Source organism: Papaver somniferum, unplaced genomic scaffold (assembly GCF_003573695.1).
Source record: "Papaver somniferum cultivar HN1 unplaced genomic scaffold, ASM357369v1 unplaced-scaffold_152, whole genome shotgun sequence".
NCBI lineage: Eukaryota > Viridiplantae > Streptophyta > Magnoliopsida > Ranunculales > Papaveraceae > Papaver > Papaver somniferum.
Genome location: NW_020624598.1, coordinates 879,416 through 901,237, shown reverse-complemented (window position 1 = coordinate 901,237; position 21,822 = coordinate 879,416). Strand labels below are relative to the sequence as shown.

Here is a 21,822-nt window from a genome sequence, read left to right as displayed (position 1 = left end):
AAAAGTAAAAAAAAATCAATTCATACTAATTGAAATTAAACAAATCAATTCTTATACCTTCAACTTCAGCTCTTTGGAGTTTTTCAAAGTTCTTCAGTCTTTCAAACCCTAACATGAAATCAGAATATCAGATTCACATTTATCAAAATACTTTTGCACCCAAAATGCACCGAAAAAAGTAAATCTTATTCAAATAAGTTAATTATATATACTTTTGCACCTAACAATTAGTTCTGGAATGTAATTTAATTATATATATCAACAACTAAAAAATGAATTCAAATTTAGTTCATAAATCGGGATTACTGCAATCCTAACAAATATATGCTATAATGTCCAAATACACCATTCTAACAAGTCAAATTGTATGACTACAAATATCACAGTAACAAAAATTGGTCAGGTGCTAAGATTATCATTATTATTTTATAGGGGGTGTAATTCAATACAAATATCTATTGATCTTAACAGGTCAAATTCAGGAAAAGCAACTGCGTCCATGTAGTATGCAAAAAAATGGATGATGATTCCAAACCCTCATCCTGCTTGACTCTTAGACACGAAAAAATTATATATAGGTGAGATGGATAAGTCAATTGGATGAAACAAGTAACAAAAGTATCTCTGCTTATTCCGCCGAATTAGTATCATCATCATATAAACTAATAACTATACCGTATTAAGATTTATGAAAACCACATGGAAAACTTTCAATCCCCCAGAAGTAGCAAATAAATTTCAGTTCATAAACTGGGTTGTGTGGCATACCAAAACACGATATGCAAATGACAATGTTTAAAATAGATGTATTACTTTGAGGACCACTTGCAAGAGATGAGCCTACCGGAATCTCAATAACTTAAAATGGTACCAATAATAATAGGATTATGTAGTAAAATAGGTATTCAAGAACAGTAGAAACAACAATAACTGTTTAGTTGAACCAAGATATTTTTGCATGCTTATATACACTATTGAACCATGAGGAACTTTAGATATCTAGCATATACATTACATTTTCTGATAACCGTCCACCTCACACAAGTTCTTGGAGTTAAATTGTTGGTGGACCTCATTCTTGGCAAGTCACACAATGATAAACATAAAGAGGAAGTAAGGATGTAAAACCTTGGTCCTAAACATGCATCCTTTATCCACTATCATCTGACCTTAATAAACATTACTGACCACCACACAACACTATTATTAATTTAAGTAACCAAACTAATTAGTTAGCAGCTGCATACACCCATGTCATTGATTATTAACACTAACCCCAAAACAAGATAAAACAAAGCAATACCATCTCATCCCAGCACAAAGGGTCAGAAGTCTATGACCACCTTGTTGAATATTTTAAAATGGTTAAATAAGCAACTAACAAGGCATCAACAATGGCAAACAAACTATTCGTCCATTTCATATGAAAAGTAAGAGTTCAAATTACCAACTATAACGAGCTGGATTTATACACTCTGCACCAGTACTGGCATGAGACACACTACCTTGAAATCCATTTCATTAATGGAAGGCATGCATAGTTAGGCAGGTTCAACATATATATATATACTAACAGGGTATGGCAATATTGGTCATGATACAGTAGTTGTATTTGTTGATGTAAAATTAATGGTTTATGCTGCTACGCAAATTATTTTATGTCTACTAAATTTGTATCCTAATTTTATGTTCTGCGTCTCTTCAGATGCCATCTAGTCTCTATCCGTAAAGTCTTCTCATAGTTTCCTTTTCATAGGAACTTCTCGATTTTGATAGACTTTCATGTATGTGCCAAAATTCCTACCTTACCTTGTTTTAGAATTTACATCAGAAATTATTCCTTGGATAGCATATGATTTCAGGGAATTTAAATGCTCATCTTATAGATTATCAAATCAGCCAAAGCTCACAAACAAATCAAGGAATAATTGCTCAAATTAATAAACAAACATCATGATTGAAAATTCACAACACAGTTTTTGAATGATGGTATATTTGCAGATAAAGCGAAAAATCGTCGAATAAGTAAAAATTGTTGCTTCAGTATCCTTACATTACAAACCAAGTATATGTTTAGTTTCTACAGATGGACATTTAGTACTTTTCACTGGAAAAACTAGGTCATTTTCAGAACCATTCAACTACTGTATCACCAATGTAACTTCAACAAATCAAAAATCTAAACATGCTAGTTTATAGAAACAAACAAATAAAACACCCTAATTCTTAAGAGTTGATTATATCAGTTAGTATATATCCTTCAAATCCTAAAACTTGATTTAACATATGATAAAACAAATACCTTCAAAGTTCTTCAGCTCTTCAACAGATAAAACCCTGAAATAAGAGAAAGAAATCGTATCAGATTTATATCAGATAAAAATAAACCTAAAACGAAATCAGAAATAGAAATCACAATAGATTTATCAGATGGAAAAACCCTAAAATTAAAAACCCCCATGAAAAAATAGATGATGATTGAATGAATAATAATAAAAAAAACTTACGATTGAAATAACAGATCGAAAAATGTCTTTGATAAATTTCTGGTATCTTCTGCGGAGGCAACGAGATGAGAAACGAAGAGAGAAAGAGAAAGTGAAAAAAATGTAATGAGTGTACTCGATGAAACCCTTATCTCTTCACGAGCTTATCTCTTCAGGGGAGGAATAATACTCTAGCTTAGTGAACTTGGGTGGAAAAAGGGGGCACACGGCTGAATGGCACACGCGCAATAATATCTGTTACCGGCTCTAGTGTCACCAAGCGTGTGACTGACACACGTAAAAAATTAGCATGTTACTATTCGTAACAGTTTCCCCCTATTACGAATCTGGAAAAAATTTCGTAAAGGCTCCTCCCTGTTACGTCTAGGTTGTAACGACCATTTGTAACATAAAAGTTTGTAACGGCTGCTGGGCCGTTACAAAATTTAGTTGCAATTCGGGGAAAATGGTGTAGTGAGATAAAATAAAAGTTATTAGAGCTACCCTTATTTGGTTTCAATTATGTTCGGGTTTGGAAATCAACCCATCTAAAAGCTCTGCAATCAGCATTGGGAACACTTCTTGTAATGAGATAGTAAATCTAATCTTGGGTTGCTCCATCGAAGAACTGCCAATTAACTACCTTGGTATGCCTACAGGGGGATCTTATAGAAGCAAATTCATATGGGATATTGTTATTGAAAGGACCGAAAAAAGACTACAAGGATGGAGCTCGAAGTTCTTAACTTATGGAGGGAGGCTTGTACAAATTCAGAATGTGTTAAGTTCACTGGCCATTTACTTGATGTCAGTTTATTCAATACCAAAATCAGTATCGAAAAAGCTAAATGGGATTATGAGAAGGTAGTTGTGGAATATCACAGACTCTAATAGAAAATACCCACTGGTTGTGTGGAACAAATGTTGTCAAAGCAAAGAGAGGGGAGGTCTTGGGATTCGGGATTTGAACATCACTAATGATGCTCTGCTGTGCAAGTGGTTGTGGAGATACCAAGAGGAACCAGAGGCACAAAGCAGAAGTACGGCAGCGGAATTTGGCGAGGGGTCACAAACCGAATGGATAGTTTTTTATAAAGGAATCATTTTCACAGTGGGTAAAGGGAATAAAACAAGGTTTTGGGAAGACCAGTGGTTGGGTGATATGCCTTTGAAGATAGCTTTTCCCAATCTTTATAATGTCTCTCGGAAGAAGAACAATGTTGTTAGCCAATTTTACTTTCGCGATCAGGAAAGGCATTCAAATTGGAATCTGGACTTGAGAAGGAGATTATCAGATGTTGAGATTGCAGAGGCAGGGGATCTATCGCACAAGTTGCAAAATGTGACTTTAAATGAAGACAAGACCGGAGAAATTGGAAGTGGACAGCTGATGGTGCATTACGGTACGTTCGTGCTATTTATCTCTACTTCCTCCGTCCTCTTTCGTTGATTTACCCCACAAGAATGTTTGGAACAATAATTGATGTGCTTGGGAACGACACACAAAAGACTTGCAAGTATACAAGGTCAAGTTTTAGTATAAAGAGTAAGCAAGGGATTAGTCCACAGGGAGTGGGAGCATACAAGAAATTTTCCTAAGCTAGCAATGGAGACAAGGCACTATGGCAGTGAGCAAGGCAAAGTAATATGGCAATTGCAAAGAACCAAAACAGTTAACAAAGCAAAGATGACAAAACAGCATGGACCAAGGGCAGGGGTGAGTTTGTGCACTGATTTCAACGCACAACAGGCTTCAAAATACAAGAAATAAACAACAAGATAGCTAAGAAATTTAGTTGAGCAGGGAGCAAAATAAGACTGAAATTGTAAGTGACTGAAATAAGGTATTGTGGTCTAAGCTAAGGCTTAGAGTCCACCTTTGTGTCCTAGCCAAACAATATGATCCTAGGTTGAGTTGAATATCCTATGCATACATTAGAATGGGAGGAAAATCAGCTTGCTCACTGATATGCCCCTAGTATTGACTGTCTTTTGACAACACAGTCAATCACAGGCATATCAGAGCACTGACTTCTTCCCATTGCTCAAGCAAGACAAGCATTAAGACGACTATCCTAGCAATTCATCATTTAACAGTGCACTAGGATTCATCTGAGCCTTAGCTAGTGCAACTTAGCTCATGCTAATCTTGTGAACAACAATAAACATCATACAAGATAATTCAAACAACACACACATAACATTCAACTGTCAACTGTGATAAAGAGAACTGGAATTGAAATTATAATGGAAAATGTCTTTAATCGTCTACTGGCTAGTCCAGCGATGGTTACAACACACACCCACACCTTCTAATTATACCCAGAATTCAAAATTAGGGTTTACAATGTTTTCCCCCAAATTCTCAAAATTAGGGTTAGATATTTACCTAATTTGATGTGACAAATCACTCAAAACGGTCGACCCATTTCTTCTCTGCCTCTTCTGGTCCTTCTATGCCTTCAATTGACGCCTATGCTGCTCTAATTGTTCCCTAGTTCGAGTTATTTTAATCACCCCAAAACCTAGGGTTTCAGTGGTTGTGAGATGGGGAAAATAACTAGGCTAGGGAGATGGGTTTGAGGTAGGGGAGGTGATGGTGGTTCGTACGGAGTGGCAAGGCATGGTGGTGGTGGCGCAGAGGGTGAGGAGATGGAGTTGCAGAGCTCTGTTGGGGGATGGTTGTTGCAGAGGATTTGGGGAGGAGAGAGCTCGATGGATAATGAGATTAGGGTCTGTTTGTTTGGGGTGTAGGTGTTCGGTTGCTAGGGTGTGAAGCGGGGATAGCGAACTTTGATGAACATCGAGTAAAGAGCGTTGGATGATCCCATATAGATTGAATCGAACGGCTACGATGGAGAGGTATGTAGCGACCGTTGGATTATGAGATACAACAAAATTGACGGCTTCAAATGGAGTTAGGTACTATGGTGTTTGACAGGAGCTTCGGATTTTGATGCACAATGATGAGGCGACCGTTGGATGACAAGATGGATCCAATCTGACGGCTCTCATGGAAATGGGTATGGATAAAGGAAATGGATTTGGGTAAGGGTTTTGGGCCTTGGGTATGCCAAGCCCATATCTTCTTTAAGAACAATTCTTCCTCTTCAAGCCCACTTCTCGTTGATCCGGCTCTTGCAAACATCATTCTTCGCTTCCTCCTAGCGAGAGTCTTTGCCGTTCCTTTGCTCTTTTCGCTCAGTGAGATAACCAGGCTTTATTTAGTACCTAAAAATGCAAAATTAATTAAGAAAAGTATTTATTCTTGAAAACAACGAAAATACAGAATATGGGATAAAATGTAGAATTAATGCACAAAAGATGAGCTAAATGCCAACAAAAAGATATAGAAATATGCACTTTTTAGCACTCATCAAATACCCCCAAACCTGAATTTTACTTGTCCTCAAGTAAAACAAAACTAAGGAAATCCTACCTATACCACTGTCGCTGGTCTCTCGAATGCATTTAGCGTATGCACTAATCCTTTTAAACCACTAAGTGTCCCTAGTGGACGAGTTGAAGTCTCGTGAAGGTTTGCTTAGAACGTACCTACAAAGTTCTAGGTCAAAATATAAGCTCAGATTCCATCAAATGTGACATGTGCAAAACAGTTAAGCTCACAGCAAAATGGAGATGTCAATCTAGCTATCAAAGGCACAATCCTAGCACTGATAACAAAAAAAAGACATGTGATAAGAGTGTAAAGTGTATCTACACATGTGTAAAGAAAGATTTGAAGTTATGACTACTAATCACCAAGAGATAGTTTCTCAGGCTAAGAACTGAGGTCGAAATCTAGCTAGCTGTCCGGACTTTACGAGAATTGTGAATGAGTTGGAGGTATTTCACAATTACTCGCGTTGTACATCAATGGCATACACCCTCCTTGCTTATTACAATGAAACAACAAAATGACTCTTATTTACATTGACTATTCTCTTTTTATTTTTGGAACAAGAGATGATGGAATTGATAAATACTTGATTTTTTTGTTTTTTTTTTGTTTTTTTTTTTTTTGAACAAGGAAACACTTTTGATACATAACAAAAAGAAACAAAAGATTACATGACACTTTGCAAGAGGTAGCCCTTTTTGATGCACCCAGTTAAATTCGATGGTTGTCTTTCTTAATGTAACCTCCACCTTCTATCCCAACCAACCAAAGAACAAGCTAGTCAAGTTTCGTTCAGTATTCTAAAGTGATTGTCAATCGTAACTTCCTATCAAACACCTTGAAGATCGAGGCCATACATGTATTGGTAGATCGTGCGCGTGCAAATTTCTTATCACTATGTGAATTGTGCTAGAATCAGGGTGCCTAAATATCTAGACTAAGACTTGATAGACGCATTTATGTGTCTATTTTCATCTCTTTTGTGTATTTTGTTAGTACCCATTTTTGCTTATTGTGGTGTTTTTATGTTTGTTTAGGTGTTTTTGGAGAAATACCCCTTGTGTAGAAAGAGTTGCTCAATAAGTAATGTTTTACACCCCGGAGAAATGCACTGAAAGGCACCCCAGAAATGCACCGGAAACGTCCCAGAAATGTACCGGAGGATCCCAGAAAAATTATCATTTCCACCCCAAAATTACTATTTCCACCCAAATTACTATTCGCACCCCAGCACTCTGGATAAGGGGCACCTTCTTCTCAAATTCAAATAAACTTTTTGGCGGGAAAATTGGTTCATCAACTGGCAGAATTTCAATCGACAAAATGAAGGTGTTGTGGTGCGATTCAATGGCTCAAACTTGGTAAGAAGATGTGATATAGGATAAGGAACACGTTTTGGGCTTTTGGTTCGATCAAATTTGGCCATAATTAGCTGTACAATTCACGGAAGCAAAACAGGGAAACACGGGTTGGACACGGGATTGGAGAAGATTTGAGCGTGTTCTTCTCATGCATGAGGGCTCTAGAAACGTTTTGGGTCGTGTTTAAGCACTTATAGAGTGACCAGGATGGAAATCTATGCGTACCAGAGCAAGAATGGAAAGAAAATATTCCCAAGAATATTTTTCTTTACTGCCGAGTTAAAGAGAATTATATGGAGTAATTGAGGGAGATTCAACGAGCTGTATGTGTATAAATATGTTCCCTGGGAGTACTAGAGAGGCTGTCGAGAGTTGGGAGAATAGAGGAGAGCCACAGACGCAGAAATCAAGAGTTGATCAAACTCTGCTGCTGCTGCTGCTGCTGCTGATGAAGAACACCAAGAACACGAAGAACGGACTCGCAGTAGCAGTCGTTTATCAACAGTGGAAATGACTCACGTCCGTGGGTCGTAGGTGTGGGTCGTAGCATTTCAGCGACAACAGCACCTCAGCTTTGTCGTTCATTTTGGACGCCTTCTGTGGGTCGCAGAATCCTGTTTTAGAACATTTACTTATCTTTCTCTTTATTGTAAACATCAATTGAGCTTAATAAAATATTTTGAGAGGTTTTCCAACATGATGAGTTAATTCCCTCGTAACCAAGACAATGGAGGAAGCTATTCACGCAACATAAATGGGTAACTATTTCATTTAATTATATAATTCACCTAATCGCTGCTTTTGCAGAGTTTTAAATTGTTTGAATGATTGTCTTAATTATTTGTTATTCAGTTTGATAGGTTATGCTTGGTTTAATCTCTTGATAATCTATGCTTAAGGTTTACAAATAATGTTTGAGAATTTGTATGATTGATAGTGAATTAAAGATAAAAGAGGACTTAAGAATTGAATAGAGTTTTGAAATATTTATCATTCAATCTTGCGTAGTAGTGGAATCTAGTGTCTTGGTTACCTCTCGCCCAAAATTGTTAATATTTTGTATATATATTTTTATAAGTCTAAAAAAATCCTTTACCTTCACAAGTCTTAGAGTTCGAACCTTTATTACTACAACCCATGAAAAATCTTTAATCAGTGATATATGGGAGGGCGTCTGCCCTAATTGGGTGAAAATCCAAAAACCGTGCACTTATTTGGATATTTTAATATTTTTTAACTAAAAAACTATTAAAACGAGATTGGTAGTTCAAAATAACCGCGTCAAGCGTTCTCCTCGTCATAAGGTTTCCAGCGAGTCATCACTTGCCCGGATCGGACTTGGCACGAGGAAGTAACGGGCGTTAGATGGATCGAGCCAATACATTGGAGACGTGTTAAGTAGTAAAATTGGTGAGAAACTTTCAGCAATCGATCATACCAGCACTAATGCACCAGAACCCATCAGAACTCTGCAGTTAAGCGTGCTTGGGCGAGAGTAGTACTAAGATGGGTGACCTCTTGGGAAGTCCTCGTGTTGATTGCCTTTTTTATTTATTTTTACTTTTTTTTTCGCCGGTTATTCTTATGAAGGCTAGTGACTAGTTAGAAAGCGGGTTGCACGAGATAAGATGGATTTTTTTATCTCGTGATATATGGGAGGGCGTCTGCCCTAATTGGGTGAAAATCCAAAAACCGTGCATTTATTTGGATATTTTAATATTTTTTAACTAAAAAACTATTAAAACGAGATTAGTAGTTCAAAATAACCGCGTCAAGCGTTCTCCTCGTCATAAGGTTTCCAGCGAGTCATCACTTGGCCGGATCGGACTTGCCACGAGGAAGTAACGGGCGTTAGATGGATCGAGCCAATACATTGGAGACGTGTTAAGTAGTAAAATTGGTGAGAAACTTTCAGCAATCGATCATACCAGCACTAATGCACCAGAACCCATCAGAACTCTGCAGTTAAGCGTGCTTGGGCGAGAGTAGTACTAAGATGGGTGACCTCTTGGGAAGTCCTCGTGTTGATTGCCTTTTTTATTTATTTTTACTTTTTTTTTCGCCGGTTATTCTTATGAAGGCTAGTGACTAGTTAGAAAGCGGGTTGCACGAGATAAGATGGATTTTTTATCTCGTGATATATGGGAGGGCGTCTGCCCTAATTGGGTGAAAATCCAAAAACCGTGCATTTATTTGGATATTTTAATATTTTTTAACTAAAAAACTATTAAAACGAGATTAGTAGTTCAAAATAACCGCGTCAAGCGTTCTCCTCGTCATAAGGTTTCCAGCGAGTCATCACTTGCCCGGATCGGACTTGCCACGAGGATGTAACGGGCGTTAGATGGATCGAGCCAATACATTGGAGACGTGTTAAGTAGTAAAATTAGTGAGAAACTTTCAGCAATCGATCATACCAGCACTAATGCACCAGAACCCATCAGAACTCTGCAGTTAAGCGTGCTTGGGCGAGAGTAGTACTAAGATGGGTGACCTCTTGGGAAGTCCTCGTGTTGATTGCCTTTTTTATTTATTTTTACTTTTTTTTTCGCCGGTTATTCTTATGAAGGCTAGTGACTAGTTAGAAAGCGGGTTGCACGAGATAAGATGGATTTTTTTATCTCGTGATATATGGGAGGGCGTCTGCTCTAATTGAGTGAAAATCCAAAAACCGTGCATTTATTTGGATATTTTAATATTTTTTAACTAAAAAACTATTAAAACGAGATTAGTACTTCAAAATAACCGCGTCAAGCGTTCTCCTCGTCATAAGGTTTCCAGCGAGTCATCACTTGCCCGAATCGGACTTGCCACGAGGAAGTAACGGGCGTTATATGGATCGAGCCAATACATTGGAGACGTGTTAAGTAGTAAAATTGGTGAGAAACTTTCAGCAATCGATCATACCAGCACTAATGCACCAGAACCCATCAGAACTCTGCAGTTAAGCGTGCTTGGGCGAGAGTAGTACTAAGATGGGTGACCTCTTGGGAAGTCCTCGTGTTGATTGCATTTTTTTATTTATTTTTACTTTTTTTTTCGCCGGTTATTCTTATGAAGGCTAGTGACTAGTTAGAAAGCGGGTTGCACGAGATAAGATGGATTTTTTATCTCGTGATATATGGGAGGGCGTCTGCCCTAATTGGGTGAAAATCCAAAAACCGTGCATTTATTTGGATATTTTAATATTTTTTAACTAAAAAACTATTAAAACGAGATTAGTAGTTCAAAATAACCGCGTCAAGCGTTCTCCTCGTCATAAGGTTTCCAGCGAGTCATCACTTGCCCGGATCGGACTTTCCACGAGGAAGTAACGGGCGTTAGATGGATCGAGCCAATACATTGGAGACGTGTTAAGTAGTAAAATTGGTGAGAAACTTTCAGCAATCGATCATACCAGCACTAATGCACCAGAACCCATCAGAACTCTGCAGTTAAGCGTGCTTGGGCGAGAGTAGTACTAAGATGGGTGACCTCTTGGGAAGTCCTCGTGTTGATTGCCTTTTTTATTTATTTTTACTTTTTTTTCGCCGGTTATTCTTATGAAGGCTAGTGACTAGTTAGAAAGCGGGTTGCACGAGATAAGATGGATTTTTTTATCTCGTGATATATGGGAGGGCGTCTGCCCTAATTGGGTGAAAATCCAAAAACCGTGCATTTATTTGGATATTTTAATATTTTTTAACTAAAAAACTATTAAAACGAGATTAGTAGTTCAAAATAACCGCGTCAAGCGTTCTCCTCGTCATAAGGTTTCCAGCGAGTCATCACTTGCCCGGATCGGACTTGCCACGAGGAAGTAATGGGCGTTAGATGGATCGAGCCAATACATTGGAGACGTGTTAAGTAGTAAAATTGGTGAGAAACTTTCAGCAATCGATCATACCAGCACTAATGCACCAGAACCCATCAGAACTCTGCAGTTAAGCGTGCTTGGGCGAGAGTAGTACTAAGATGGGTGACCTCTTGGGAAGTCCTCGTGTTGATTGCCTTTTTTATTTATTTTTACTTTTTTTGTCGCCGGTTATTCTTATGAAGGCTAGTGACTAGTTAGAAAGCGGGTTGCACGAGATAAGATGGATTTTTTTATCTCGTGATATATGGGAGGGCGTCTGCCCTAATTGGGTGAAAATCCAAAAACCGTGCATTTATTTGGATATTTTAATATTTTTTAACTAAAAAACTATTAAAACGAGATTAGTAGTTCAAAATAACCGCGTCAAGCGTTCTCCTCGTCATAAGGTTTCCAGCGAGTCATCACTTGCCCGGATCGGACTTGCCCCGAGGAAGTAACGGGCGTTAGATGGATCGAGCCAATACATTGGAGACGTGTTAAGTAGTAAAATTGGTGAGAAACTTTCAGCAATCGATCATACCAGCACTAATGCACCAGAACCCATCAGAACTCTGCAGTTAAGCGTGCTTGGGCGAGAGTAGTACTAAGATGGGTGACATCTTGGGAAGTCCTCGTGTTGATTGCCTTTTTTATTTATTTTTACTTTTTTTGTCGCCGGTTATTCTTATGAAGGCTAGTGACTAGTTAGAAAGCGGGTTGCACGAGATAAGATGGATTTTTTTATCTCGTGATATATGGGAGGGCGTCTGCCCTAATTGGGTGAAAATCCAAAAACCGTGCATTTATTTGGATATTTTAATATTTTTTAACTAAAAAACTATTAAAACGAGATTAGTAGTTCAAAATAACCGCGTCAAGCGTTCTCCTCGTCATAAGGTTTCCAGCGAGTCATCACTTGCCCGGATCGGACTTGCCACGAGGAAGTAACGGGCGTTAGATGGATCGAGCCAATACATTGGAGACGTGTTAAGTAGTAAAATTGGTGAGAAACTTTCAGCAATCGATCATACCAGCACTAATGCACCAGAACCCATCAGAACTCTGCAGTTAAGCGTGCTTGGGAGAGAGTAGTACTAAGATGGGTGACCTCTTGGGAAGTCCTCGTGTTGATTGCCTTTTTTTATATATTTTTACTTTTTTTTTCGCCGGTTATTCTTATGAAGGCTAGTGACTAGTTAGAAAGCGGGTTGCACGAGATAAGATGGATTTTTTATCTCGTGATATATGGGAGGGCGTCTGCCCTAATTGGGTGAAAATCCAAAAACCGTGCATTTATTTGGATATTTTAATATTTTTTAACTAAAAAACTATTAAAACGAGATTAGTAGTTCAAAATAACCGCGTCAAGCGTTCTCCTCGTCATAAGGTTTCCAGCGAGTCATCACTTGCCCGGATCGGACTTGCCACGAGGAAGTAACGGGCGTTAGATGGATCGAGCCAATACATTGGAGACGTGTTAAGTAGTAAAATTGGTGAGAAACTTTCAGCAATTGATCATACCAGCACTAATGCACCAGAACCCATCAGAACTCTGCAGTTAAGCGTGCTTGGGCGAGAGTAGTTCTAAGATGGGTGACCTCTTGGGAAGTCCTCGTGTTGATTGCCTTTTTTATTTATTTTTACTTTTTTTTTCGCCGGTTATTCTTATGAAGGCTAGTGACTAGTTAGAAAGCGGGTTGCACGAGATAAGATGGATTTTTTATCTCGTGATATATGGGAGGGCGTCTGCCCTAATTGGGTGAAAATCCAAAAACCGTGCATTTATTTGGATATTTTAATATTTTTTAACTAAAAAACTATTAAAACGAGATTAGTAGTTCAAAATAACCGCGTCAAGCGTTCTCCTCGTCATAAGGTTTCCAGCGAGTCATCACTTGCCCGGATCGGACTTGCCACGAGGAAGTAACGGGCGTTAGATGGATCGAGCCAATACATTGGAGACGTGTTAAGTAGTAAAATTGGTGACAAACTTTCAGCAATCGATCATACCAGCACTTATGCATCAGAACCCATCAGAACTCTGCAGTTAAGCGTGCTTGGGCGAGAGTAGTACTAAGATGGGTGACCTCTTGGGAAGTCCTCGTGTTGATTGCCTTTTTTATATATTTTTACTTTTTTTTTTCGCCCGTTATTCTTATGAAGGCTAGTGACTAGTTAGAAAGCGGGTTGCACGAGATAAGATGGATTTTTTATCTCGTGATATATGGGAGGGCGTCTGCCCTAATTGGGTGAAAATCCAAAAACCGTGCATTTATTTGGATATTTTAATATTTTTTAACTAAAAAACTACTAAAACGAGATTAGTAGTTCAAAATAACCGCGTCAAGCGTTCTCCTCGTCATAAGGTTTCCAGCGAGTCATCACTTGCCCGGATCGGACTTTCCACGAGGAAGTAACGGGCGTTAGATGGATCGAGCCAATACATTGGAGACGTGTTAAGTAGTAAAATTGGTGAGAAACTTTCAGCAATCGATCATACCAGCACTAATGCACCAGAACCCATCAGAACTCTGCAGATAAGCGTGCTTGGGCGAGAGTAGTACTAAGATGGGTGACCTCTTGGGAAGTCCTCGTGTTGATTGCCTTTTTTATTTATTTTTACTTTTTTTTTCGCCGGTTATTCTTATGAAGACTAGTGACTAGTTAGAAAGCGGGTTGCACGAGATAAGATGGATTTTTTATCTCGTGATATATGGGAGGGCGTCTGCCCTAATTGGGTGAAAATCCAAAAACCGTGCATTTATTTGGATATTTTAATATTTTTTAACTAAAAAACTATTAAAACGAGATTAGTAGTTCAAAATAACCGCGTCAAGCGTTCTCCTCGTCATAAGGTTTCCAGCGAGTCATCACTTGCCCGGATCGGACTTGCCACGAGGAAGTAACGGTCGTTAGATGGATCGAGCCAATACATTGGAGACGTGTTAAGTAGTAAAATTGGTGAGAAACTTTCAGCAATCGATCATACCAGCACTAATGCACCAGAACCCATCAGAACTCTGCAGTTAAGCGTGCTTGGGCGAGAGTAGTACTAAGATGGGTGACCTCTTGGAAAGTCCTCGTGTTGATTGCCTTTTTAATCTTTTTTACTTTTTTTTTTCGCCGGTTTTTCTTATGAAGGCTAGTGACTAGTTAGAAAGCGGGTTACACGAGATAAGATGGAATTTTTATCTCGTGATATATGGGAGGGCGTCTGCCCTAATTGGGGGAAAATTCAAAAACCGTGCGTTTGTTTGGATATTTTAATATTTTTTTTAACTAAAAAACTATTAAAAAATACATGTTTTTTTATCTCGTGTGCGTTTATTAGGATATTTTAATATTTTTTAACTAAAAAACTATTAAAACGAGATTAGTTGTTCAAAATAACCGCGTCAAGCGTTATCCTCGTCATAAGGTTTCCAGCGAGTCATCACTTGCCCGGATCGGACTTGCCACGAGGAAGTAACGGGCGTTAGATGGATCGAGCCAATACATTGGAGACGTGTTAAGTAGTAAAATTGGTGAGAAACTTTCAGCAATCGATCATACCAGCACTAATGCACCAGAACCCATCATAACTCTGCAGTTAAGCGTGCTTGGGCGAGAGTAGTACTAAGATGGGTGACCTCTTGGGAAGTCCTCGTGTTGATTGCCTTTTTTTTATCTTTTTTACTTTTTTTTTCCGCCGGTTTTTCTTATGAAGGCTAGTGACTAGTTAGAAAGCGGGTTACACGAGATAAGATGGAATTTTTATCTCGTGATATATGGGAGGGCGTCTTCCCTAATTGGGTGAAAATTCAAAAACCGTGCGTTTGTTTGGATATTTTAATATTTTTTTTAACTAAAAAACTATTAAAAAATACATGTTTTTTTATCTCGTGTGCGTTTATTAGGATATTTTAATATTTTTTAACTAAAAAACTATCAAAACGAGATTAGTTGTTCAAAATAACCGCGTCAAGCGTTATCCTCGTCATAAGGTTTCCAGCGAGTCATCACTTGCCCGGATCGGACTTGCCACGAGGAAGTAACGGGCGTTAGATGGATCGAGCCAATACATTGGAGACGTGTTAAGTAGTAAAATTGGTGAGAAACTTTTAGCAATCGATCATACCAGCACTAATGCACCAGAACCCATCAGAACTCTGCAGTTAAGCGTGCTTGGGCGAGAGTAGTACTAAGATGGGTGACCTCTTGGGAAGTCCTCGTGTTGATTGCCTTTTTTATCTTTTTTACTTTTTTTTTTCACCGGTTTTTCTTATGAAGGCTAGTGACTAGTTAGAAAGCGGGTTACACGAGATAAGATGGAATTTTTATCTCGTGATATATGGGAGGGCGTCTGCCCTAATTGGGTGAAAATTCAAAAACCGTGCGTTTGTTTGGATATTTTAATATTTTTTTTAACTAAAAAACTATTAAAAAATACATGTTTTTTTATCTCGTGTGCGTTTATTAGGATATTTTAATATTTTTTAACTAAAAAACTATTAAAACGAGATTAGTTGTTCAAAATAACCGCGTCAAGCGTTATCCTCGTCATAAGGTTTCCAGCGAGTCATCACTTGCCCGGATCGGACTTGCCACGAGGAAGTAACGGGCGTTAGATGGATCGAGCCAATACATTGGAGACGTGTTAAGTAGTAAAATTGGTGAGAAACTTTCAGCAATCGATCATACCAGCACTAATGTACCAGAACCTATCAGAACTCTGCAGTTAAGCGTGCTTGGGCGAGAGTAGTACTAAGATGGGTGACCTCTTGGGAAGTCCTCGTGTTGATTGCCTTTTTTTATCTTTTTTACTTATTTTTTTCGCCGGTTTTTCTTATGAAGGCTAGTGACTAGTTAGAAAGCGGGTTACACGAGATAAGATGGAATTTTTATCTCGTGATATATGGGAGGGCGTCTGCCCTAATTGGGTGAAAATTCAAAAACCGTGCGTTTGTTTGGATATTTTAATATTTTTTTTAACTAAAAAACTATTAAAAAATACATGTTTTTTTATCTCGTGTGCGTTTATTAGGATATTTTAATATTTTTTAACTAAAAAACTATTAAAACGAGATTAGTTGTTCAAAATAACCGCGTCAAGCGTTATCCTCGTCATAAGGTTTCCAGCGAGTCATCACTTTCCCGGATCGGACTTGCCACGAGGAAGTAACGGGCGTTAGATGGATCGAGCCAATACATTGGAGACGTGTTAAGTAGTAAAATTGGTGAGAAACTTTCAGCAATCGATCATACCAGCACTAATGCACCAGAACCCATCAGAACTCTGCAGTTAAGCGTGCTTGGGCGAGAGTAGTACTAAGATGGGTGACCTCTTGGGAAGTCCTCGTGTTGATTGCCTTTTTTTTTTTATCTTTTTTACTTTTTTTTTCGCCGGTTTTTCTTATGAAGGCTAGTGACTAGTTAGAAAGCGGGTTACACGAGATAAGATGGAATTTTTATCTCGTGATATATGGGAGGGCGTCTGCCCTAATTGGGTGAAAATTCAAAAACCGTGCGTTTGTTTGGATATTTTAATATTTTTTTTAACTAAAAAACTATTAAAAAATACATGTTTTTATCTCGTGTGCGTTTATTAGGATATTTTAATATTTTTTAACTAAAAAACTATTAAAACGAGATTAGTTGTTCAAAATAACCGCGTCAAGTGTTCTCCTCGTCATAAGGTTTCCAGCGAGTCATCACTTGCCCGGATCGGACTTGCCACGAGGAAGTAACGGGCGTTAGATGGATCGAGCCAATACATTGGAGACGTGTTAAGTAGTAAAATTGGTGAGAAACTTTCAGCAATCGATCATACCAGCACTAATGCACCAGAACCCATCAGAACTCTGCAGTTAAGCGTGCTTGGGCGAGAGTAGTACTAAGATGGGTGACCTCTTGGGAAGTCCTTGTGTTGATTGCCTTTTTTTATCTTTTTTACTTTTTTTTTTCGCCGGTTTTTCTTATGAAGGCTAGTGACTAGTTAGAAAGCGGGTTACACGAGATAAGATGGAATTTTTATCTCGTGATATATGGGAGGGCGTCTGCCCTAATTGGGTGAAAATTCAAAAACCGTGCGTTTGTTTGGATATTTTAATATTTTTTTTAACTAAAAAACTATTAAAAAATACATGTTTTTTTATCTCGTGTGCGTTTATTAGGATATTTTAATATTTTTTAACTAAAAAACTATTAAAACGAGATTAGTTGTTCAAAATAACCGCGTCAAGCGTTATCCTCGTCATAAGGTTTCCAGCGAGTCATCACTTGCCCGGATCGGACTTGCCACGAGGAAGTAACGGGCGTTAGATGGATCGAGCCAATACATTGGAGACTAAAATTGGTGAGAAACTTTCAGCAATCGATCATACCAGCACTAATGCACCAGAACCCATCAGAACTCTGCAGTTAAGCGTGCTTGGGCGAGAGTAGTACTAAGATGGGTGACCTCTTGGGAAGTCCTCGTGTTGATTGCCTTTTTTTATCTTTTTTACTTTTTTTTTTCGCCGGTTTTTCTTATGAAGGCTAGTGACTAGTTAGAAAGCGGGTTACACGAGATAAGATGGAATTTTTATCTCGTGATATATGGGAGGGCGTCTGCCCTAATTGGGTGAAAATTCAAAAACCGTGCGTTTGTTTGGATATTTTAATATTTTTTTTTAACTAAAAAACTATTAAAAAATACATGTTTTTTTTATCTCGTGTGCGTTTATTAGGATATTTTAATATTTTTTAACTAAAAAACTATTAAAACGAGATTAGTTGTTCAAAATAACCGCGTCAAGCGTTCTCCTCGTCATAAGGTTTCCAGCGAGTCATCACTTGCCCGGATCGGACTTGCCACGAGGAAGTAACGGGCGTTAGATGGATCGAGCCAATACATTGGAGACGTGTTAAGTAGTAAAATTGGTGAGAAACTTTCAGCAATCGATCATACCAGCACTAATGCACCAGAACCCATCAGAACTCTGCAGTTAAGCGTGCTTGGGCGAGACTAGTACTAAGATGGGTGACCTCTTGGGAAGTCCTCGTGTTGATTGCCTTTTTTATCTTTTTTACTTTTTTTTTTCGCCGGTTTTTCTTATGAAGGCTAGTGACTAGTTAGAAAGCGGGTTACACGAGATAAGATGGAATTTTTATCTCGTGATATATGGGAGGGCGTCTGCCCTAATTGGGTGAAAATTCAAAAACCGTGCGTTTGTTTGGATATTTTAATATTTTTTTAACTAAAAAACTATTAAAAAATACATGTTTTTTTATCTCGTGTGCGTTTATTAGGATATTTTAATATTTTTTAACTAAAAAACTATTAAAACGAGATTAGTTGTTCAAAATAACCGCGCCAAGCGTTCTCCTCGTCATAAGGTTTCCAGCGAGTCATCACTTGCCCGGATCGGACTTGCCACGAGGAAGTAACGGGCGTTAGATGGATCGAGCCAATACATTGGAGACGTGTTAAGTAGTAAAATTGGTGAGAAACTTTCAGCAATCGATCATACCAGCACTAATGCACCAGAACCCATCAGAACTCTGCAGTTAAGCGTGCTTGGGCGAGAGTAGTACTAAGATGGGTGACCTCTTGGGAAGTCCTCGTGTTGATTGCCTTTTTTATCTTTTTTACTTTTTTTTTTCGCCGGTTTTTCTTATGAAGGCTAGTGACTAGTTAGAAAGCGGGTTACACGAGATAAGATGGAATTTTTATCTCGTGATATATGGGAGGGCGTCTGCCCTAATTGGGTGAAAATTCAAAAACCGTGCGTTTGTTTGGATATTTTTTATCTCGTGTGCGGGTGGGAAAAATACATGTTTTTTTATCTCGTGTGCGTTTATTAGGATATTTTAATATTTTTTAACTAAAAAACTATTAAAACGAGATTAGTTGTTCAAAATAACCGCGCCAAGCGTTCTCCTCGTCATAAGGTTTCCAGCGAGTCATCACTTGCCCGGATCGGACTTGCCACGAGGAAGTAACGGGCGTTAGATGGATCGAGCCAATACATTGGAGACGTGTTAAGTAGTAAAATTGGTGAGAAACTTTCAGCAATCGATCATACCAGCACTAATGCACCAGAACCCATCAGAACTCTGCAGTTAAGCGTGCTTGGGCGAGAGTAGTACTAAGATGGGTGACCTCTTGGGAAGTCCTCGTGTTGATTGCCTTTTTTATCTTTTTTACTTTTTTTTTTCGCCGGTTTTTCTTATGAAGGCTAGTGACTAGTTAGAAAGCGGGTTACACGAGATAAGATGGAATTTTTATCTCGTGATATATGGGAGGGCGTCTGCCCTAATTGGGTGAAAATTCAAAAACCGTGCGTTTGTTTGGATATTTTAATATTTTTTTTAACTAAAAAACTATTAAAAAATACATGTGTTTTTTATCTCGTGTACGTTTATTAGGATATTTTAATATTTTTTAACTAAAAAACTATTAAAACGAGATTAGTTGTTCAAAATAACCGCGTCAAGCGTTCTCCTCGTCATAAGGTTTCCAGCGAGTCATCACTTGCCCGGATCGGACTTGCCACGAGGAAGTAACGGGCGTTAGATGGATCGAGCCAATACATTGGAGACGTGTTAAGTAGTAAAATTGGTGAGAAACTTTCAGCAATCGATCATACCAGCACTAATGCACCAGAACCCATCAGAACTCTGCAGTTAAGCGTGCTTGGGCGAGAGTAGTACTAAGATGGGTGACCTCTTGGGAAGTCCTCGTGTTGATTGCCTTTTTTTTATCTTTTTTACTTTTTTTTTTCGCCGGTTTTTCTTATGAAGGCTAGTGACTAGTTAGAAAGCGGGTTACACGAGATAAGATGGAATTTTTATCTCGTGATATATGGGAGGGCGTCTGCCCTAATTGGGTTAAAATTCAAAAACCGTGCGTTTGTTTGGATATTTTAATATTTTTTTTAACTAAAAAACTATTAAAAAATACATGTTTTTTTATCTCGTGTGCGTTTATTAGGATATTTTAATATTTTTTAACTAAAAAACTATTAAAACGAGATTAGTTGTTCAAAATAACCGCGTCAAGCGTTATCCTCGTCATAAGGTTTCCAGCGAGTCATCACTTGCCCGGATCGGACTTGCCACGAGGAAGTAACGGGCGTTAGATGGATCGAGCCAATACATTGGAGACGTGTTAAGTAGTAAAATTGGTGAGAAACTTTCAGCAATCGATCATACCAGCACTAATGCACCAGAACCCATCAGAACTCTGCAGTTAAGCGTGCTTGGGCGAGAGTAGTACTAAGATGGGTGACCTCTTGGGAAGTCCTCGTGTTGATTGCCTTTTTTATCTTTTTTACTTTTTTTTTTTCGCCGGTTTTTCTTATGAGGGCTAGTGACTAGTTAGAAAGCGGGTTACACGAGATAAGATGGAATTTTTATCTCGTGATATATGGGAGGGCGTCTGCCCTAATTGGGTGAAAATTCAAAAACCGTGCGTTTGTTTGGATATTTTAATATTTTTTTTAACTAAAAAACTATTAAAAAATACATGTTTTTTTATCTCGTGTGCGTTTATTAGGATATTTTAATATTTTTTAACTAAAAAACTATTAAAACGAGATTAGTTGTTCCAAATAACCGCGTCAAGCGTTATCCTCGTCATAAGGTTTCCAGCGAGTCATCACTTGCCCGGATCGGACTTGCCACGAGGAAGTAACGGGCGTTAGATGGATCGAGCCAATACATTGGAGACGTGTTAAGTAGTAAAATTGGTGAGAAACTTTCAGCAATCGATCATACCAGCACTAATGCACCAGAACCCATCAGAACTCTGCAGTTAAGCGTGCTTGGGCGAGAGTAGTACTAAGATGGGTGACCTCTTGGGAAGTCCTCGTGTTGATTGCTTTTTTTTATCTTTTTTACTTTTTTTTTTCGCCGGTTTTTCTTATGAAGGCTAGTGACTAGTTAGAAAGCGGGTTACACGAGATAAGATGGAATTTTTATCTCGTGATATATGGGAGGGCGTCTGCCCTAATTGGGTGAAAATTCAAAAACCGTGCGTTTGTTTGGATATTTTAATATTTTTTTTAACTAAAAAACTATTAAAAAATACATGTTTTTTTATCTCGTGTGCGTTTATTAGGATATTTTAATATTTTTTAACTAAAAAACTATTAAAACGAGATTAGTTGTTCAAAATAACCGCGTCAAGCGTTATCCTCGTCATAAGGTTTCCAGCGAGTCATCACTTGCCCGGATCGGACTTGCCACGAGGAAGTAACGTGCGTTAGATGGATCGAGCCAATACATTGGAGACGTGTTAAGTAATAAAATTGGTGAGAAACTTTCAGCAATCGATCATACCAGCACTAATGCACCAGAACCCATCAGAACTCTGCAGTTAAGCGTGCTTGGGCGAGAGTAGTACTAAGATGGGTGACCTCTTGGGAAGTCCTCGTGTTGATTGCCTTTTTTTATCTTTTTTACTTTTTTTTTCGCCGGTTTTTCTTATGAAGGCTAGTGACTAGTTAGAAAGCGGGTTACACGAGATAAGATGGAATTTTTATCTCGTGATATATGGGAGGGCGTCTGCCCTAATTGGGTGAAAATTCAAAAACCGTGCGTTTGTTTGGATATTTTAATATTTTTTTTAACTAAAAAACTATTAAAAAATACATGTTTTTTTTATCTCGTGTGCGTTTATTAGGATATTTTAATATTTTTTAACTAAAAAACTATTAAAACGAGATTAGTTGTTCAAAATAACCGCGTCAAGCGTTCTCCTCGTCATAAGGTTTCCAG

General features: G+C 38.3%; 25 non-coding genes across 25 annotated transcripts; all 25 read left to right on the top strand.

Annotated features, from left to right (window-relative positions):
- Positions 1–8,671: 8,671 nt before the first annotated feature.
- On the top strand, positions 8,672–8,790 carry LOC113336356. Its single transcript, XR_003353731.1, has one exon. It is a non-coding gene; the product is annotated as a 5S ribosomal RNA (ribosomal RNA).
- Positions 8,791–9,161: 371 nt separating this feature from the next.
- On the top strand, positions 9,162–9,280 carry LOC113336355. The gene has a single exon (XR_003353730.1). It is a non-coding gene; the product is annotated as a 5S ribosomal RNA (ribosomal RNA).
- Positions 9,281–9,650: 370 nt separating this feature from the next.
- LOC113336354 lies at positions 9,651–9,769 on the top strand. Its single transcript, XR_003353729.1, has one exon. It is a non-coding gene; the product is annotated as a 5S ribosomal RNA (ribosomal RNA).
- A 371-nt stretch (positions 9,770–10,140) lies between these two features.
- On the top strand, positions 10,141–10,259 carry LOC113336369. Its single transcript, XR_003353743.1, has one exon. It is a non-coding gene; the product is annotated as a 5S ribosomal RNA (ribosomal RNA).
- Positions 10,260–10,630: 371 nt separating this feature from the next.
- On the top strand, positions 10,631–10,749 carry LOC113336352. The gene has a single exon (XR_003353727.1). It is a non-coding gene; the product is annotated as a 5S ribosomal RNA (ribosomal RNA).
- A 370-nt stretch (positions 10,750–11,119) lies between these two features.
- Positions 11,120–11,238, top strand: LOC113336351. The gene has a single exon (XR_003353726.1). It is a non-coding gene; the product is annotated as a 5S ribosomal RNA (ribosomal RNA).
- A 371-nt stretch (positions 11,239–11,609) lies between these two features.
- On the top strand, positions 11,610–11,728 carry LOC113336491. The gene has a single exon (XR_003353864.1). It is a non-coding gene; the product is annotated as a 5S ribosomal RNA (ribosomal RNA).
- A 371-nt stretch (positions 11,729–12,099) lies between these two features.
- On the top strand, positions 12,100–12,218 carry LOC113336483. The gene has a single exon (XR_003353855.1). It is a non-coding gene; the product is annotated as a 5S ribosomal RNA (ribosomal RNA).
- A 371-nt stretch (positions 12,219–12,589) lies between these two features.
- On the top strand, positions 12,590–12,708 carry LOC113336478. Its single transcript, XR_003353849.1, has one exon. It is a non-coding gene; the product is annotated as a 5S ribosomal RNA (ribosomal RNA).
- Positions 12,709–13,078: 370 nt separating this feature from the next.
- LOC113336451 lies at positions 13,079–13,197 on the top strand. The gene has a single exon (XR_003353822.1). It is a non-coding gene; the product is annotated as a 5S ribosomal RNA (ribosomal RNA).
- Positions 13,198–13,568: 371 nt separating this feature from the next.
- LOC113336424 lies at positions 13,569–13,687 on the top strand. The gene has a single exon (XR_003353796.1). It is a non-coding gene; the product is annotated as a 5S ribosomal RNA (ribosomal RNA).
- A 370-nt stretch (positions 13,688–14,057) lies between these two features.
- On the top strand, positions 14,058–14,176 carry LOC113336439. The gene has a single exon (XR_003353810.1). It is a non-coding gene; the product is annotated as a 5S ribosomal RNA (ribosomal RNA).
- Positions 14,177–14,620: 444 nt separating this feature from the next.
- LOC113336507 lies at positions 14,621–14,739 on the top strand. The gene has a single exon (XR_003353881.1). It is a non-coding gene; the product is annotated as a 5S ribosomal RNA (ribosomal RNA).
- A 446-nt stretch (positions 14,740–15,185) lies between these two features.
- LOC113336349 lies at positions 15,186–15,304 on the top strand. The gene has a single exon (XR_003353725.1). It is a non-coding gene; the product is annotated as a 5S ribosomal RNA (ribosomal RNA).
- A 444-nt stretch (positions 15,305–15,748) lies between these two features.
- Positions 15,749–15,867, top strand: LOC113336484. Its single transcript, XR_003353856.1, has one exon. It is a non-coding gene; the product is annotated as a 5S ribosomal RNA (ribosomal RNA).
- A 445-nt stretch (positions 15,868–16,312) lies between these two features.
- LOC113336348 lies at positions 16,313–16,431 on the top strand. The gene has a single exon (XR_003353724.1). It is a non-coding gene; the product is annotated as a 5S ribosomal RNA (ribosomal RNA).
- A 446-nt stretch (positions 16,432–16,877) lies between these two features.
- On the top strand, positions 16,878–16,996 carry LOC113336387. The gene has a single exon (XR_003353761.1). It is a non-coding gene; the product is annotated as a 5S ribosomal RNA (ribosomal RNA).
- Positions 16,997–17,430: 434 nt separating this feature from the next.
- Positions 17,431–17,549, top strand: LOC113336347. The gene has a single exon (XR_003353723.1). It is a non-coding gene; the product is annotated as a 5S ribosomal RNA (ribosomal RNA).
- Positions 17,550–17,996: 447 nt separating this feature from the next.
- On the top strand, positions 17,997–18,115 carry LOC113336391. Its single transcript, XR_003353765.1, has one exon. It is a non-coding gene; the product is annotated as a 5S ribosomal RNA (ribosomal RNA).
- A 443-nt stretch (positions 18,116–18,558) lies between these two features.
- Positions 18,559–18,677, top strand: LOC113336346. Its single transcript, XR_003353722.1, has one exon. It is a non-coding gene; the product is annotated as a 5S ribosomal RNA (ribosomal RNA).
- A 436-nt stretch (positions 18,678–19,113) lies between these two features.
- On the top strand, positions 19,114–19,232 carry LOC113336345. The gene has a single exon (XR_003353721.1). It is a non-coding gene; the product is annotated as a 5S ribosomal RNA (ribosomal RNA).
- A 445-nt stretch (positions 19,233–19,677) lies between these two features.
- LOC113336344 lies at positions 19,678–19,796 on the top strand. Its single transcript, XR_003353720.1, has one exon. It is a non-coding gene; the product is annotated as a 5S ribosomal RNA (ribosomal RNA).
- A 446-nt stretch (positions 19,797–20,242) lies between these two features.
- Positions 20,243–20,361, top strand: LOC113336343. The gene has a single exon (XR_003353719.1). It is a non-coding gene; the product is annotated as a 5S ribosomal RNA (ribosomal RNA).
- Positions 20,362–20,806: 445 nt separating this feature from the next.
- Positions 20,807–20,925, top strand: LOC113336365. The gene has a single exon (XR_003353740.1). It is a non-coding gene; the product is annotated as a 5S ribosomal RNA (ribosomal RNA).
- A 445-nt stretch (positions 20,926–21,370) lies between these two features.
- On the top strand, positions 21,371–21,489 carry LOC113336342. The gene has a single exon (XR_003353718.1). It is a non-coding gene; the product is annotated as a 5S ribosomal RNA (ribosomal RNA).
- The last annotated feature ends 333 nt before the right edge of the window (positions 21,490–21,822 follow it).